At 42.5% G+C, this 16722-nt stretch overlaps 1 protein-coding gene across 5 annotated transcripts in view; it reads right to left on the bottom strand.

Moving 5' to 3' along the window:
- Positions 1-16722, bottom strand: part of cblb (Cbl proto-oncogene B, E3 ubiquitin protein ligase) — a 128871-nt gene that overhangs the window by 93383 nt on the left and 18766 nt on the right. The window contains exons 1-3 of one of the 5 annotated variants that reach the window (XM_037120435.1): positions 11542-14914; positions 11076-11298; positions 10560-10681 (exon numbers count right to left, since the gene is read on the bottom strand). The exons of 3 other annotated variants lie outside the window; for them this stretch is intronic. The gene's annotated coding sequence lies outside the window, so the exon portion shown is untranslated. Of the gene's footprint in view, positions 1-10559; positions 10682-11075; positions 14915-16722 lie in introns of those variants that run through there. One more of the 5 variants, XM_037120436.1, reaches the window with a different exon arrangement.

Here is a 16722-nt window from a genome sequence, read left to right as displayed (position 1 = left end):
TCCCTTCACTCCCTGTCCAGTCATTGTTTGTCTTTGCCTGTCCAAGTGCCTGTTCAAGTTCCTGTTTGGTATGTTTTGGTTTTGAGTTTTCCATGTTTGAGTTGAACTTTGATTTTTGATTTGTACTTTGTCTTGCTGTTTTCTTTTGTTGCTACTTTGTCTTGCTGGTTTTGTTTTGCTACTTTGCCTTTTGCCCCCGTTTTGTCTGCCTTGTTTTTTTGTTTTTTTTTTTTGCATTCAGCTTTTGTTAAATAAAAGCTCGCCTTTTGTTTGATCCCTTTATCCTTGCCTCCCATGTGTACCTGTGTTTAGGTCCACCTCCCCATAGTTTTCCCCTTTAAACCCCCAACCTGACAGAATGACCGGACCTTATAAAATGGACCCAGCAGTAAATGGCCTGGAGATAATCCGCTGGTACCAGGACTTTGTGACAAATCCTGCTAGCAGGGCTCGTTAAATAGCTGCTAGCAAACTTTTCTTTCAAGCCCATTACTCGGCCCATGCCTCAGCCACAGCCAAGCTACCAGCCCAAGGCCATGCCTCAGCCCAGCTACCAGTCCAGGCTTCTGTCACAATCCTGGACAAGCCCTCAGTTTCCCCTTTTTGTGGAACCCGGCTGGCCTACAAAGTGCCCCCACCGAGAAAGCGACGAGCCCGTCCACGTCCTGGCTCCCTGAAGTCTGGCTCAGGGGCCGCAGCCACAGCCGAACTCCCAGCCCAGGCCGCAGCCACAGCCGAGCTCCCAGGCCGCAGCCACAGCTGAGCTCCCAGGCCGCAGCCACAGCCGAGCTCCCAGGCCGCAGCCGCAGCCAAGCTCCCAGCCCAAGCCCTAGCCGCAGCCGCAGCCGAGCTCCCAGCCCAAGCCCTAGCCGCAGCCACAGCCGAGCTCCCAGCCCAAACCCACGCCGCATATTTGGTACTATGCCCACACCATAACACTTACGGAAATTAAATTCATAGGGGTGGTATATCAAAAATGACCAGCAGGTGGTGCTATTTTCAATGCAAAAGCAATGGTTAATAGCGCCCACATATTATGTCGCATATTATTAAACCTTATATCTACGTATTCCCTGAATTGTGTGGTGTAGGACAGGCCCACTTTCGTGGTAACTTTGAATTGCAAAAAATGGAAAACCTACTTTTTCAAACTCATGCTAGGCGATTTGATTTGCACCAAACTTTGCATGTAGCAGTTGTGGACCCTCTTGATTTTATAATGGGTGTGTATTGTGTGAGCTAGAGTACGTGACATCATCGCTGGAGTGGAGGTGATGGTATTTCAGATGAAGTATTTACACTCTTCGCTGTTGAAGCCCCAGAGCGTCAAGCACTCAAGCAGCTCCTCCATAAGCCGCAATGTTAATTTTGAGCCTAAATTTCTGGAAGAGAGCAGACAGTACCTGTTTTGTTTCTTGCTCTGCCACCCTTATTTTGCACTCTACAGACATTTTAAAAAAAGCCATCACAAAGTTCAGCATTGTCTCCTGTTACTCATATACATATTTTGGCAATAACCATTACATTTTTGTCAAAAAACAACTTTAGGAGGCATTTTCCCATTCATTCTTATGGGAAAAATTTCTACTTTGGCTGTGCAACTGTTCCAGCATATGTGCAACCACTGGTGCAAAGACAACTAGCAGTGAACAAGTCAGGACATGCCCAGTCACACTGAAAAGCAGCAGACCCTGTAAAGCTGCATGGACTTTCTGTGTGTTTCCCTAATGATGTCTGCATTCTTGAGTAAATGTAAGTGGTTTCCGCTTTTTAGTTATGGATAATTTGATCACTATTGCAATTTGTGTTATTTTACAAGGAAACATGTTGTGTGACTTTGTTAGCTCAGTAGTAGTTAGCTGCCATTTGCTACCACTGCAGCTACATTTGGATTGTGAGGACTTAATGATGAATATTTCATTTGTAATGCCAATTTTGCAACTCAGTCTATTTGTTGTGATTGTGACCATGCTTGTTAATAGAGTTTAAAGGTTGAATTATTTACTGTGGTTAACAGTCAGTATGTAAAGCCATCATGCTGTTTAGCATGCTTTGCCTCTGCTAATGTTATGTTGGAACTTGTACTGCTTATTCCATCACTAATATTGCATCTTTGTTGTTGTATTATGCTTAAGTAGTGGTTTGCAAATGAGTTATGGAAATTACTGCTGAACCTTACATACTTAGGCTCATATAGCAGCTTATTTAGAGATGTGTGATTTAACTGCTGAATAACATTTTTAGGATTGCTGTGATACAGTTTATTTCCCTTCTTTTCAGACAAAACACACACACATTAATTGTACACTTATGTTAAAGTCCAACAAAGTCATTAAAGGGAGTCAAATCAGGGCCCGTATTCACAAAGAACCTTAAGGCCAAAAGTAGCTCCTAACAGGTGAATTTAGAAGCAACTCCTATAAATAATGGGCGTGTCAGTCGTAACTTTAGGACTCTCTTTAGGACTAATTTTTGAAAATAAGAGTTATTCACAAAACATTTTAGGCCTAAAAGTACCACCTAAATCTGGGAGACCTTAGCGAGTTAGGAGTCCTCTGGACTACTTCTAAGACCTGGTCACAGCTGAATGCTTTGGAGATGCTAAATGACAGGGAATTATTCAAATGATGTCGGATGGACTGTGAAAGGACTGAAGTTGTGGTTGACTTGGTGAGGGATGCAATAACGTCCCCAAACAACCGAAAAAATCCAATAATGCTGGAGTTAAAATGTTTGGCAACACTCAGGTGATTTAGAAATTGTCTCACCATGTCTGTTTCATGCAGTGCATTCGCACACGATAAGCGAAGTCTGTGGTTTAACTCGAATTTACTGACATTATCCCCTGGGTCGATCGCACCAGAACCCTTGCTGGAGCAGCACAACCGTTAGATATGGATATTTTTAATAAAATAACTGGTGAGCCTGTTGAAGGATGGAAAAATGTTCCTTACCTAGGGCCCTATAAAATCTGTCTTTATTTTTTTCGCAAATCCTGTTTTATTTTTTCCCTAATTCCGTTTTTTCCATTTTAATTTTTGGGAATTCCGTTCTTTCAGTTTTAATTTTTGGGGATCCCAATTTTTTTACCTTTTACTCTTATTATACTATCAAAAACAGCATGTTTTTAATGTAAATGACTAAAATGTACACAAATTAAATAGAAATTACCTTAAATTGAGGTGACAAACATATTTCCTCAATACTGTACACTACAGTAAAGTGCATCAAAAACATTTTGACATCATAATGTCTTCATACAGTAGTATATTTGTGTTTTCATGGGTTTCATTCAATAAAAACATGGTCAGCTCTCAGGCAGATCCAGAAAATGTTTGCAAACCAAAATTGTTCTGAAAATTTAAGTTGTAAATATTAAAAAAACATAGCAAAGATGACAAACTAAATGAGAAATTATACTCGTGACGTTATGTCAACATACTAACTAGCTAGCAGTGAAAACACCAACCCTCCCCCTGTCCTCTGAGCTCCCAGCCCAGGCAGAGTCAGCTAAGAGGGCTGTGGCTAACGGGGCTAGCTAGCTGACAGGAGCTACTGTTAGCAGCAGTTAACAGTCACTCTGGTATCATATGCCAATAATATAATTTGGACAGGTGACTAACTCTGACGCATTACACCTCTATGATTTCTCAGGTCTGCTTCTTTGCAAAACAACAGTTCACCTGACACATACAAGTTGTTCGGGAAGTGCTTGGCTCTGTATTGAGGGGTAAATGTCAAGTTTCTCAGTTTTTTCACCGACGAAGCCGGAGCCGTGGGCAGCCGCTTTGCCATGCCTACATTGTTTTGACAGGGGAGGGGCTCAGTCTATGGGGAGGGGGGTGGCGGCGACTTGTTGTGCCATCCAGATTTGCTTCCCTCCGTGCAGTTTCCCCTACACATACGTTCCACTTCCACACGAAAACAGCAGTCAGTGAAATTACGTCAAATTCTGTGACATTCCGCGTTAAAAAGTAGATTCTGTTTTAATCGGCCAATTCCGCAATTCCATGATCGCGGAAATCACAAGGCCCTACTTACCGCATGCTGCCATGCATGTAATCCATCTAATCATCTTTTGAGATTTCGCGCTTCTGATGAGCCTTCTGAATTTGCACCCAAAATGCTGTCAAAACTTTCATTTATAATTTCCAACACAGCCTCCATAATCCTCGACCAGGAAAAAGGCAGAAAAAAGGTGTGGAAAAAATACAAAGAACCTTGAGAAAAACAAAAATCGACCCCAAATCACAGAGATGTCAATTCGCAGGGGATTAATATTATCAAATGACTTCTGTGTTTGGTAAAACATGCTAGGTAATGTCCGCGGCAGACTAACACAGGATTAAGATCACAGACGAGCTCCACAATTACTACCATTTACTGGAGGTCCCCAGGTTACTAGTCCCGTGCGAACAGGGCTTTTGTCAATCGGAAAAAGTTGCATTCCATCAATACACAAATTGTCTTTGACACATGTTACAATATACTGGACATTGTTGCGAAATAGCCCAGATCAACACACGATTCCCGAATTTTAAAGGAGAGTGGTTTGACGCAGCTTTTCGAGCAAATGCCGCTTTTATTGGCAATTCAGGTTTTTCATCGCACTTAATTCTCCTCATAAATACATTTCGTTATCAAATATCTTTTTGTAGGCTTTGTCATGGGCTTGTAGGCAGCGTCCTTATTTTCGCTTCATGCACATGTAGCCTAAATGACTTTTCAGTGGGTTGCCCTGTCACTCAACAACCAATCACCGTTGTCACCGCTTCTAAGTGCATCCTCATAAAATGATGTCATCCAAAGCAACAGAGAGTTACGTCTAGTTTAGGAGTTCAATGTTTTCATTACTAAAAGTAGGTCTCAGCGGCTTTGTGAATTACTTTTAAGAAGCAACTTCTACATAAATACTTTTAGTCCGATTTAGGAGTACTCCTAACCTTAAGATCTTTGTGAATACGGGCCCAGATCTTTCTTTCCAAGTGCCTTGATTCTTTGACCAGAATCATAGTCCATATCTGCCGCCTCAACCACCAATTCTTTCACTGAGGCTGGCCATCAAATAGAAACTTTACCTTTTTAAGCTCTTTCAGCCCTCTTACTTTTCAGCCTTTCTGCCTTTTCAGCTTTTAAAAATTCTGCAAATTCTTGACCATTCAGCCTGGCTAATGGATACAAACCACTGTTTAACAGTCTACTGGGTCAAACAGTGTACTCCTCTCATTATTTGTTAATTACATAGATTGCAGGGAGTTCTTCTGATTTCAGCATATATTGTTTAATACAGCAGGAGGAGCAGCCCACCAAATCATTGGAAAAACTTCCTCAGCGGTTGTGTGGACAAGCCTGACTGTAGCATGCACCGACAGCAGCATGCCCCAACGCTCGTGGACTGCGATGGCCTGTTCATCGCTACTTCAGACTCATCTTATGGTCATTTCCTTGCCAAGGAACATGGGGAAAAAAAACAAACACAGTGCTCAGGTCCCAGTGCCAAGTCAAAATATATAAATAAATGTTACTAAAAAAAACAACAAACAAATAATTTTGTATAAATATAAACAAATCAGTAGAAAACTAAATATCCATACTAAAACTAAAGACTAAAGTTTGAAGTCATAGCCCATAACTCAAGTGCAACAGCATCAAGTGCAACCCTACAAAGTGCCATAAAGGGAATGGACATTAAAACAATGCAGCAATCGAGGGTGTGGCATTGTTGAGTTGTTTAGCAGCCTGACAGCATCCGGGAAGAAGCCGTTTTTCATTCTGGTGGTTCTCCACTGGATGTTGCGCTGCTTCCTGTCTAAGGGAAGGGGTAAAACAGTCCATGTGCAGGGTAGATGGGGTCTCGCATGATGCAGGTAGCTCTGTCAGTGCATCGGCTGATGTAGATGTGGAAAGCTGCATCCGGTGGTCTTTTGTGCAGACTTTACTACCCTCTGCAGTGCCTCCTTCTCTGCCTTGGTGCAGTTGCAGTACGAGACTGCGATGCAGGAGGTAAGTACCCTCTCCACCACACATCTGTAGAAGGAGCTGAGGATGTTTGAGTTCAGCCCCGCCCCCCTTCAACTTCCTCAGAAAATACAGGTGCTGATGAGCCTTTTTGAGAAGGCTCATAGTGTTTTCACGCCACGTGAGGGTGTTGGAGAGGTGTAAACCAAGTACTTAATTCTGAAACCACCTCCACAGCTGTGCCGTTGATGTGAAGAGGAGGGGGAGTGGCAGTGCTGTTCTTCCCAAAGTTCACTATCATCTCTTTTGTTTTGTTGTTGTTGAGAGTGAGGTTGTTCTCCCTGCACCACAGTCCCAGTCCATCCAGCTCCTGCCTGTATGCTGACACATTTCCATTGGTAATAAGCCCCACCACAGCTGTATCATCGGCGAACTTCACTATGAGGTTACCGTCACAGTGTGCTCTGCTGTAATGAGTGAGCCGGGTGTAGAGCAGTGGGCTGAGGGTGCAGCCCTGGGGGAAATCAGTGTTGAGGATGATGGTGGCAGATATGGTGTTGTTAATCCTTACAGACTATGGTCTATTTGTCAGGAAGTCCAAAACCCAGTTGCAGAGCAATGAGGCTAGTCCGAGAGTTGACAGTTTATTCACCAGTGTCTGCGGTATGATGGTGTTGAAGGCAGAGGTGAAATTTAAGAACAGCAGCCTCACATAGGAGTTCTTTTTCACCAGGTGTGTGATGGATGCGTGTATTACGGAAGCGATGGCATCAGCTGCGGTGTGGTTTGGCCTGTAGGCATACTGGTGGGAATCAATTGTTATATTGATGGACTTTTTAATTCTCGCCATAACCAGTCTCTCAAAACATTTCATCACAATAGGGGTGAGAGTGACTGGATGATAGTCATTGAGATAAGACACTGTGAAGGCCTTTGGCACAGGGACAATGGTAGATGTCTTGAGGCATGTTGGAACGGTGGCCTGTGACAGTGAGATGTTAAAAATGTCTGCCATGACTGATGAGAGCTGGTGTGCAGAGTCTCTGAGGACCCTGCCTGGAACTCCATCAGGGCCTGCAGCTTTGCGGGGGTTTATTTTATGCAGTGTCTTCCTTACCTCAGCTGATGTTGTACTAGGTATATCAGGTGAGATTTTGAACCTAGCGATGGTGCTGGTGCTTGATGCCTCGAAACGAGCATGAAAGATGTTGAGAGCATCAGGTAGTAATGGATCAGGAGGGCATTCTGCACTCTTCCTGTTGTAGTCTGTGATGCTCTTAATGCCCCTCCACATGCTGTGTGGGTCATTGGATGAAAAATGACCCTGTATTTTTGAGCATAGTTGGACTTTGCTCTTGACTCCCACTGTAAGGCTCCTAGCAGCTCTGAGTGTCTCTGCATCCCCTGCTCGGTGCACTTCTGCATTAGGCCATGGCTTCTGGTTAGGAGAGATGGTGATGGTTTTGGTAGTAGTGACATCCTCCACACACTTTGCAAAGTAGGCCAGGACTGATTCTGTATATTCCTCCAAGTTTAATGAATTGCCCTCTGTAGCTGCCTCTTTAAACATCTGCCAGTCTTTGGTTTCAAAACAGTCCTGGAGCACTGAAAAAGCTTCAGCAGGCCACACAGTGATGGTTTTCTGTGTGGCTGTCATTCTCTTAGTCACAGAGCAGTATGCTGGGACCAACATGATGGAGATGTGGTTGAGGCACCGAGGTGGGGGCGGGGGGCAGCTCTGTGCGTCCCTCGTCTGTTTGTACACACTTTATCCAGTGTATTGTCACTGCTGCTGAACGTAGGGAGAGTGACTTGCAAGTTCACATAGTTGAAGTCGCCTGCAGCCACATACAGAGCCTCTGGGTGTTTGTTTTGGAGCGGGCTAATAGCTTAATGTAGCTCATTCAGTGCAGCATTGGCATTAGCATCTGGAGGAATGTATACTGCAGCTATGACAACGGCTGTGAATTCGTGTAGCAGTTAGTGTGGCCGGCATTTGATAATCAAATACTCCACTGCCTCAGAGCAATGCCTTCTAACCAGCAAACAGTTAATGCACCAATTTTTGTTCACATAGATGCAGAGTCCTCCTCCTTTTGTTTTTCCTGACAGCTGGTTGCGATGCGAGCAGAAGAAAATTTGGTCATCAAGTTGAAAAGCAGAGTCTGGCATGCTGTTACTAAGCCAAGTCTCTGTCAGCACAGTTAACCAACAGTCCTTCATTTCCTTTTCGGCGCAGTCTCAGCCTCAATAAGTCCATCTTGTTGTCCTTTACACACACGCTGGATAGAAAGAGTGATGGGACGGCAGGTCTGCTGGCACTAGTCTTAAGCTTGGCTTGTACCCCGGCTCTCTTGCCCCGCTTCTGTTTCCCCGAACACCACCTCCACTTCCCGTGAATCGGCAAAATCTGTACCTCCATTCCTATGCACTTAATAGCTGTAATTTGCCGACTTGTGCTTTAAGTTCCGATGTAGCTGGCTGGTTGGTATTTAGCTCAAAAAGCTGAGCCTTGCTGTGAAAACATTAACAATCACATTAACAATATTAGCACTGGGAGCTAGAGAAGCCGCTGTACTGCTGCGCACCGCCATGGTAACTGCAAGAAGCCGAAGCTATTCAGAAAATGCATTGAATCCAATTCCCTCAGCAGCAAACACCAGACATTCCATAAAGGGAAACAGCAGTTAGAAGTGGGATAAGTGAGAATCACTGTTCTGTGCCTTGGTGGTAGAATACATTGTGTGTGTGTGTGTGTGTGTGTGTGTGTGTGTGTGTGTGTGTGTGTGTGTGTGTGTGTGTGTGTGTGTGTGTGTGTGTGTGTGTGTGTGTGTGTGTGTGTGTGTGTGTGTGTGTGTGTGTGTGTGTGTGTGTGTGTGTGTGTGTGTGTGTGTGTGTGTGTGTGTGTGTGTGTGTGTGTGTGTGTGTGTGTGTGTGCTGATAAAGCCAAGCACATCTCAGTAATTTCATGCTCATGCTTTCATGCTCTTTAGTCACCACTGGGGCTCTAATCAACCGAGGACCAGCCAAAAAACTTTCCATTGGGATGCAGGAGAAAAGGCTGCAAATGCTTACATAATAGTTGTGATTTGAACTAAATTTCCAGACAATTTCCAGGAGAGCTCTGCTCCAAAACCCTCCTATACAAACAGAAAGTACACTGCAATAGCATTCCACATGGTTTGTTTAGTTATTCTTGCTTGTATATCCTTGCCATGCCCTGTGCCATTAGACTCAGCTTGTCTGTCTGACAAGCGCCCCAGAAAAGCCAGCCCATTCATTAGGGCTAATGGACTCAGTGTGTCAAGCAGGGTGGCCAAAAACTGTTGGATCACAAACACATGGTTGTTACTGACATCCATGGGTAGCTCCAAATGAAACCCTACCAAACAGGTTTCCAGAAAAACATTCAGCAAAAATGGCACATCTTAGCCTCTTGTGGAATAATCTAAAATCTTGCACTCTTCCAACGAAGCCATGAAGTTGCTGACCCCACTCTACTTGGTGTCACATTGTTGTTGTAGTGATGCCTGCAGTAGTGAATCTCAACTGCCCACTATCTCTATTCCTACAGTCTAGTTTCCTGTCACCTGACAGATATCACTTTGGTCACAAACTGTTCTGCTACAGTGACAATATTTCCCTCTAAAACATTTGAGCCAGAATGAGGGAATTCAAATGTGGTATTTGTATCTGTGATCTGATTATAAGTGGACAGCTCTAAGTCACACAAAGGAAGCAATACCTTCTAAACAAAAAGAATTATCATTCACAACATTTGACAAATTCATAAGAAGGCCCAAACAATTGTGCAATGTGTTGTAGACAGCGTTTACAAGTTGATAAAGTTTCTTTGAACTCAGCAGCTCAAGAAATGATTGAATTTTCTCCAGATCAGACAAAGTAGCCTATATTGATTACTAATTACTGTATTTGTAAAATTGTACATGTTTATGTGCTAGGGGTGAGTATTGGCAAGAACCTCACAATAAGGCACGTATCACAATACTTTGGTCACTATACGATACACATCACCATATCATGATATTGCGATATAAATAAAGATGAAAACACAAGTACCTGTATATGATATTGATCACATGACAAATTCAGTCTAAACTATTTCATTCAAAACCACCTTTCCATTTTATTAATTACAAAGAAATTCACTGAAATAAATATTGAAAATAAAATGAAAAAGGATAAAGTACCCTAAGTGACAATGCACAAAATAATAACAATAATAATAAATAATGTTTCTGTTTGAACACTGAACTGAAGGGGTCATATGAAAATAATGTAAATGTATATATGTAAACAAAATATACAATAGGAAATAAAGTGCACATAGTCTTCTTGTAAACAAAATAAATACAATAGTAAACCTTTACACTCAGACACATCGACAGGCCTAAAACTGACTTCTTTTATTTTTAGGTTTTTGTGTAGAAAGAGAATCTGATCAAGGTGCTCTGGGGTAAGTGCATTTCTCTGTGCGGTGATAATGTCCCCCTCAGTAGAGAAAACTCTATCAGACGAGACACTTGTTCCAGGGATGCACCAATACCTCTTTGCAAGTTTTGACAGGAGAGGATACTCACACTGGTGCTCCTCCAGTTCAGTGGATTGGCCCCTTTTGTAATTGGCATCGGAGCAGTCTCTTTGAATCTTCCCATCTTCTCTTGTGCCTGGTTCTCTGGTGTCTTCAACTTCTTTGCAGCCCCTGGAACAGTGATCATGAAAATTAGTGATTTAGTGACCACCCAAAGTCCTTTTTTCACTGCAATTTAATGTTGGAGATTCATGGTGCAGAATAAAGTATGTGCAGTTTGGTTACAGATCAAATCCAGACTCCTTAGAAGATGATGTGTGCATGCGTAACTTGAATATTGGACAAATATCAAACTAACACAAGCGTAATATGAAACTTTAAGCACTGAGTAATGTACATTACACTTGCTCTGAGGAATCTGTTTTTTTAAATGAGAGGAAATAAACTTTACACTTTTAGTGTGAAACTCTGAACAAACATTCAGCACAGTGAGGCTCAAGTGTTCAACTGCAGGGATAAGAACTAAAACTAACTGTTGACATTAGGGGGTCTTTCCTATATTGACCTGAAGTGTATGTTTGACCACGAAGGTCCGCAAGGCCACAAGAATCCTTGGATCTCTTCTTAGACGTGGACAGTGCTGCAAAGCTCTCCTCCTCCTCGGGACCTTGGCTGCTCCCTTTGTCCTCCTCACCTAGAACCTCCAGCCCTGCATTCTCATCTTCCTCCTCTTCTCCATCAGCCTGAGTCTCTGGCTAACCTGTCACATCCTCTCCAGCTCCTCCATGCTGAAAAACAGCATCACATGAAATTAAGTAAATTAAATAAGCTCAAATCAAATAAATTACAATTAAATGCTGACATAATCTGTTGTTCATGTAATATTAATGTGTACTAACATTCACCAGTGTTTATATATTTTAAACTTTTAGTATTTATGCTTTTTTAAATATATTTGTGCAATATATGTATTGACTGTCTATGAAAAATATTGAAAGAATATCTGAAAGCAGTCTAATAGTCTAGCTCACCTGAAACGGCCCCTGGGTCCTTGCAGCCTCTGTGGTGACTCTGTCATAGATGGTCTGGTGTTCGTCCTCAGAATGGCAGGGTCTTAAATCAGGGATCCAAAGCTGCACAGACATGAAGAGTCTCCCTCTGCTCATCTAAGTACCTCTTCTTGAGGTCCTGGCGTATGGCAGTTTTGATCTCTTTTATCATGTTAGAGTCACCTGGGCTCTCCTGGTGTTCTTGGATCAGGTGGCTATGGACTGGTGCAACAGCTGATAGTTTGCGAGTTTTCCCTTCTTCCATGACCACAGTGGCAATTTTCATAGGCTTCATAGCAGAGACTGTTTCTTCTGCAGCTTGGCCTCACTGACAGTGCTGATGTCTTTTTCATTCTTCCTCACCTCATGTGACAGCAGGGCAGCAGTGACTGCCGGCTGCCACATATCATGTGCGCTATTCCATCTGGTGACCACATCGGTGTTGAGTTTGTGTTGTGGTATTTTGTAGGCGCAAATCTTTACGTAGTCTGGTTGGCTCAGTCTGCTTTGGCGGCTGCTTCTCGGCTAATATCTCGGAATGGTATCTTGCCATGTGAACTCGCAAGTTTGTTGTGTTCCCTCAATATTTCACAGCGACGAGACATAGCTTACAAACAGCATTCTCTTTGTCCAGCTCATTGTTCTTGCTATATTTCTTAGCTTTGTTGCCGAAATGCTTCCAAATATCAGCTTTAAATTGCAGAGGAATTATTATCTTGGCATCCATTTTGGAAAGACCTTTGCCACTCTCTCTAATACAGAAATACATGCACCGCACAGCAGAGTCGCTCTTTTGCGCCATCTACTGGAGTGGAGGTACAAAAGTCCTACTGTATTCATAACACGTCTAAACATGAATCATTACTCTTAAAAAAAATTGATCTTTGGAGTTGAAAAATCGATACTGTATTGGGCGGCAAAGTATTGCAATATATTGCCGTATCGATATTTCTATCCACCCCTATTATGGGCACTAAAATATTGTCTTCTTTCATAAATTGAGTATAAATTGTGAAATTGGTTAAAACAGTGTGTTCAAACAGATGCTAAATGTTGGCAGGTAAGAGATACTTCAGACAATGAAGCAGACAGGCTGGTACAGCAAGCTGCAACAAGCACTTTCTGAAAGGAAAGAAACAACTTAAAGTTTCTGATGTACCACCAAATTTACAAAAAGACACCAATGATTCAGAATTTGCCATAGCTGTTTCACAAAGTTTGTCAAGTTTCTCCAATGCAACAAACCTTGAAATCAGGCAGTTTGCAAGGGAGTCTGGGGATATTGTGGTAAGTAGTTGAAATACAAAAGTTAAGTTAAAGTTAAGTTAGACAGGCATGAACAGGGGACTTTAAGATACATCTCAAAAAAGATCTTCATCAGATAAAAAGATAGCAAATGTGTTTCTTTCTGTCATGACAGTTTGGTTTATAAGAATTTGGCCCATTCTGATAAGCAGTAAGGTCAAATCTTCTGAAGTAGGCAGTTAAATCAAACACAGTCAACACATTCAACATCACAATATCATAACATCACAGTCAACATTTTTCTCAAAATAATGTCAGGGGGAAGGGGAGGAAGGTGGATTAAATCCAACTCCCTGCTTGAAATTCAAGGGTTATCTCTGACTGGAGATAGCTATTGTTATGAAGACTGGAAGTTAAAGGCATAAATAAACAGAATAAAAGTTTCAGGCCTAGGAGAGGCTAGTCTTGTTTTTCTATGCATGTTTTTGTGTTGTGGCTATTATGCAGCTCGTTTACCTTTCTGCAATGGCTCCCTGTGGCTTTGACAAAGAAGGAATATGGAAATTAAATGAATAAGGATTAACATTATCATTGTAGGCCTGAGTGATTCTTACACTCTCTAATTGTACAAATGTATAACCTACACACAGAATAGTATCTCTTCTAGCCAGTTGTTATCTTATCACTGAAATTAATGACCCTGAGCTGATTCTGATTGTTGTGTTCTGAGCATAAAACACAATGATCAGAATCAGAAATCAATTGAGTGTTTCTGATTCTGATCGTTGTGTATTATGTCCAGACCTTAAGGTGTGCAAGTGGATATTTTCTTGACTTCATAAGTGTTCAATTATGATTTTGCTTGTTACAGCATTAAATACCTAATAAGCATATAAGCATAAGCCAACTACAGAATAGCCACATATGAAAATATTAATTAATGCTCATTATGGTCTCCAAATAATTTGGATAGGCTATGTAGATTTGCCTGGCATTGCCTTCATTGTAAAACTCAAACAAGTTTTGGCAACGGTAGTGGGCAAAAATGGTTCCTTTCCTGTGTTGGTGCACCTGAGAGCAGAGATACGGTGAGAGCAGATTGGGCATGCTGAAATGTATTGGCTTCACAAAGGGAATATTAGGCAGATGAGATGTATATTAGATCACCTACATGCTGCCGCTACTCAGAATAAGCCAGGTTAGAGACTCGCGGTGAACAAACAGCTGCAGTGAAGATACGACTGCATGGTGAAGAGTGGAACTAGTGGGTTGGAAGGCTGGGTAAAAAAAACATGGTGTGTAAAATCAGAATGAAATAAGTAAAAATGGGAGAAGGGCACTCAGTGTTTGGAGTCACTGATTTAATTGTTTCTTAGGACTGATATTAGCATTGATTATTCAGGCAAATCATTGCCAAGGAAAGAGCTACATCAGGCATCCTTTAAGACAGAGTAAGACAAGAGGGAAAATGAGCAATCAGGCACTTCCTGAGGGACATACGGTTCATGTTGGCAAAGGTCAAGACAGCCCTAAAAGACCTCTCTGATGATGGGGAGAAGGGAAGTTACTGGCTATGGAAATCTACAGAGTCTAAATCCACCATCTGAGATCATCTGGTTTTCAACGGGGAAGGCTTCCAGTTGAAGAACCTGCAACTGTTACCCAGGCAGAATGACAGGCAAAAAAGTCCAGCAGGTTGCAACACCAACCAGTCACGATATATCACACTAGAAAATCCAATAGATACAGATTTTTATTCAGATTTGCATCAAATTGTACTTACTCATAGATGCCAGGAATCTAAATACGCCTGATTTTTTTTCCCCATCAAGAACCATGCATTATTCCCAGAGAAATTAAAGTTGTAGTCTCTAACTATTTTTTTGTTATATTTGCTAAAATTATCATTATGATCTGACAGTAGAATAAAATACAGATCAACTGTGAAATAATCCACTGTCTTTGGGTCCACCCAGTGGGTGTAATTAAGTGTCAATCACTGCTAGTAGCCCCCTCCCACTCGCAGTGTATACTCGGCAGTGCCCCTCCCCAGCTCTCACCTGGTCAGATAGGTTCAAGCTCAAACTCAAACAGCAAACAATGGACAAATGGAAAATATCTGACTTCCTGTTGGGTTTAGGTTATTGGTCCAATAGGATTTTTCTGCATCTGGTCATGATATACACTATATTACCAAAAGTATTCGCTCACCCATTCAAATGATCAGAATCAGGTGTTCTAATCACTTGGCCTGGCCCCAGGTGTATAAATTCAAGCACTCAGGCATGCAGACTGTGAAACAAGACATTTGTGAAAGAATGGGCCGCTCTCAGGAGCTCAGTGAATTCCAGCGTGGAACTGTCATAGGATGCCACTTGTGCAACAAATCCAGTCGTGAAATTTCCTCGCTCCTAAATATTCCACAGTCAACTGTCAGCTCTATTATAACAAAATGGAAGCGTTTGGGAACAACAGCAACTCAGCCACGAAGTGGTAGGCCACGTAAAGTGACGGAGAGGGGTCAGCGGATGCTGAAGCGCATAGTGCAAAGAGGTCGCCGACTTTCTGCACAGTCAATTGCTAGAGAGCTACAAACTTCATGTGACCTTCAGATTAGCCCAAGTACAGTACGCAGAGAGCTTCATGGAATGGGTTTCCATGGCCGAGCAGCTGCAGCCAAGCCACACATCACCAAGTGCAATGCAAGGCGTCGGATGCAATGGTGTAAAGCACGCCGTCACTGGCCTCTAGAGCAGTGGAGACGCGTTCTCTGGAGTGATGAATCACGCTTTTCCATCTGGCAATCTGATGGACGAGTCTGGGTTTGGAGGTTGCCAGGAGAACGGTACATTTCAGATTGCATTGTGCCAACTGTGAAATTTGGTGGAGGAGGAATTATGGTATGGGGTTGTTTTTCAGGAGCTGGGCTTGGCCCCTTAGTTCCAGTGAAAGGAACATTGAATGCTTCAGGATACCAAAACATTTTGGACAATTCCATGCTCCCAACCTTGTGGGAACAGTTTGGAGCGGGCCCCTTCCTCTTCCAACATGACTGTGCACCAGTGCACAAAGCAAGGTCCATAAAGACGTGGATGACAGAGTCTGGTGTGGATGAACTTGACTGGCCTGCACAGAGTCCTGACCTGAACCCGATAGAACACCTTTGGGATGAATTAGAGCGGAGACTGAGAACCAGGCCTTCTCGACCAACATCAGTGTGTGACCTCACCAATGCGCTTTTGGAAGAATGGTCAAAAATTCCTATAAACACTCTCCTCAACCTTGTGGACAGTCTTCCCAGAAGAGTTGAAGCTGTAATAGCTGCAAAAGGTGGACCGACATCATATTGAATTCTATGAGTTAGGAATGGGATGGCACTTCAGTTCATAGAATGAGTAAAGGCAGGTGAGCGAATACTTTTGGTAATATAGTGTATGTGACCATTGATTTTCGTACATATTGGTGAAACAGGCCAACAAAGTGTTTTGGGGTTTTTTTTTGTTTGTTATTTTGTGATAAAAGCACCCCCTTGATGCCAAATTGCACAAAATTTGCCTTAGGGGTTCATGGGGAAGGAGTAATCATTGGGACAGACCAATGTGGAGATATGCAACTCTTCCTGTTGTGACCAAAATCTACAGGAAGTTGTGTTTTCATAACTTCAGTATTCTTTGGAATATCAAAATTCTTTTTATAAATTTTCGTCAGGAGTGTCTACAGATGCTATGTGCAATTTTTTTTGTGCATCGGTCAAATGGCCTATGAGGAGTTCGAAACAGGTTATTGACCACATTTTCAGCGATTTTGTGGACCAAAAATATTGACAGAAATGGGCATGGCCTATGTCAGCTGATTCAGCTCAATTCAGGGAATGTGTGGATATGAAATATGCGAGATAGTAGGTGGGAGTTATTTTCC

Source organism: Acanthopagrus latus, chromosome 13, assembly GCF_904848185.1.
Source record: "Acanthopagrus latus isolate v.2019 chromosome 13, fAcaLat1.1, whole genome shotgun sequence".
NCBI lineage: Eukaryota > Metazoa > Chordata > Actinopteri > Spariformes > Sparidae > Acanthopagrus > Acanthopagrus latus.
The sequence above is the reverse complement of the archived record's forward strand: the minus strand, read 5'-3'. Positions and strand labels throughout refer to the sequence as shown.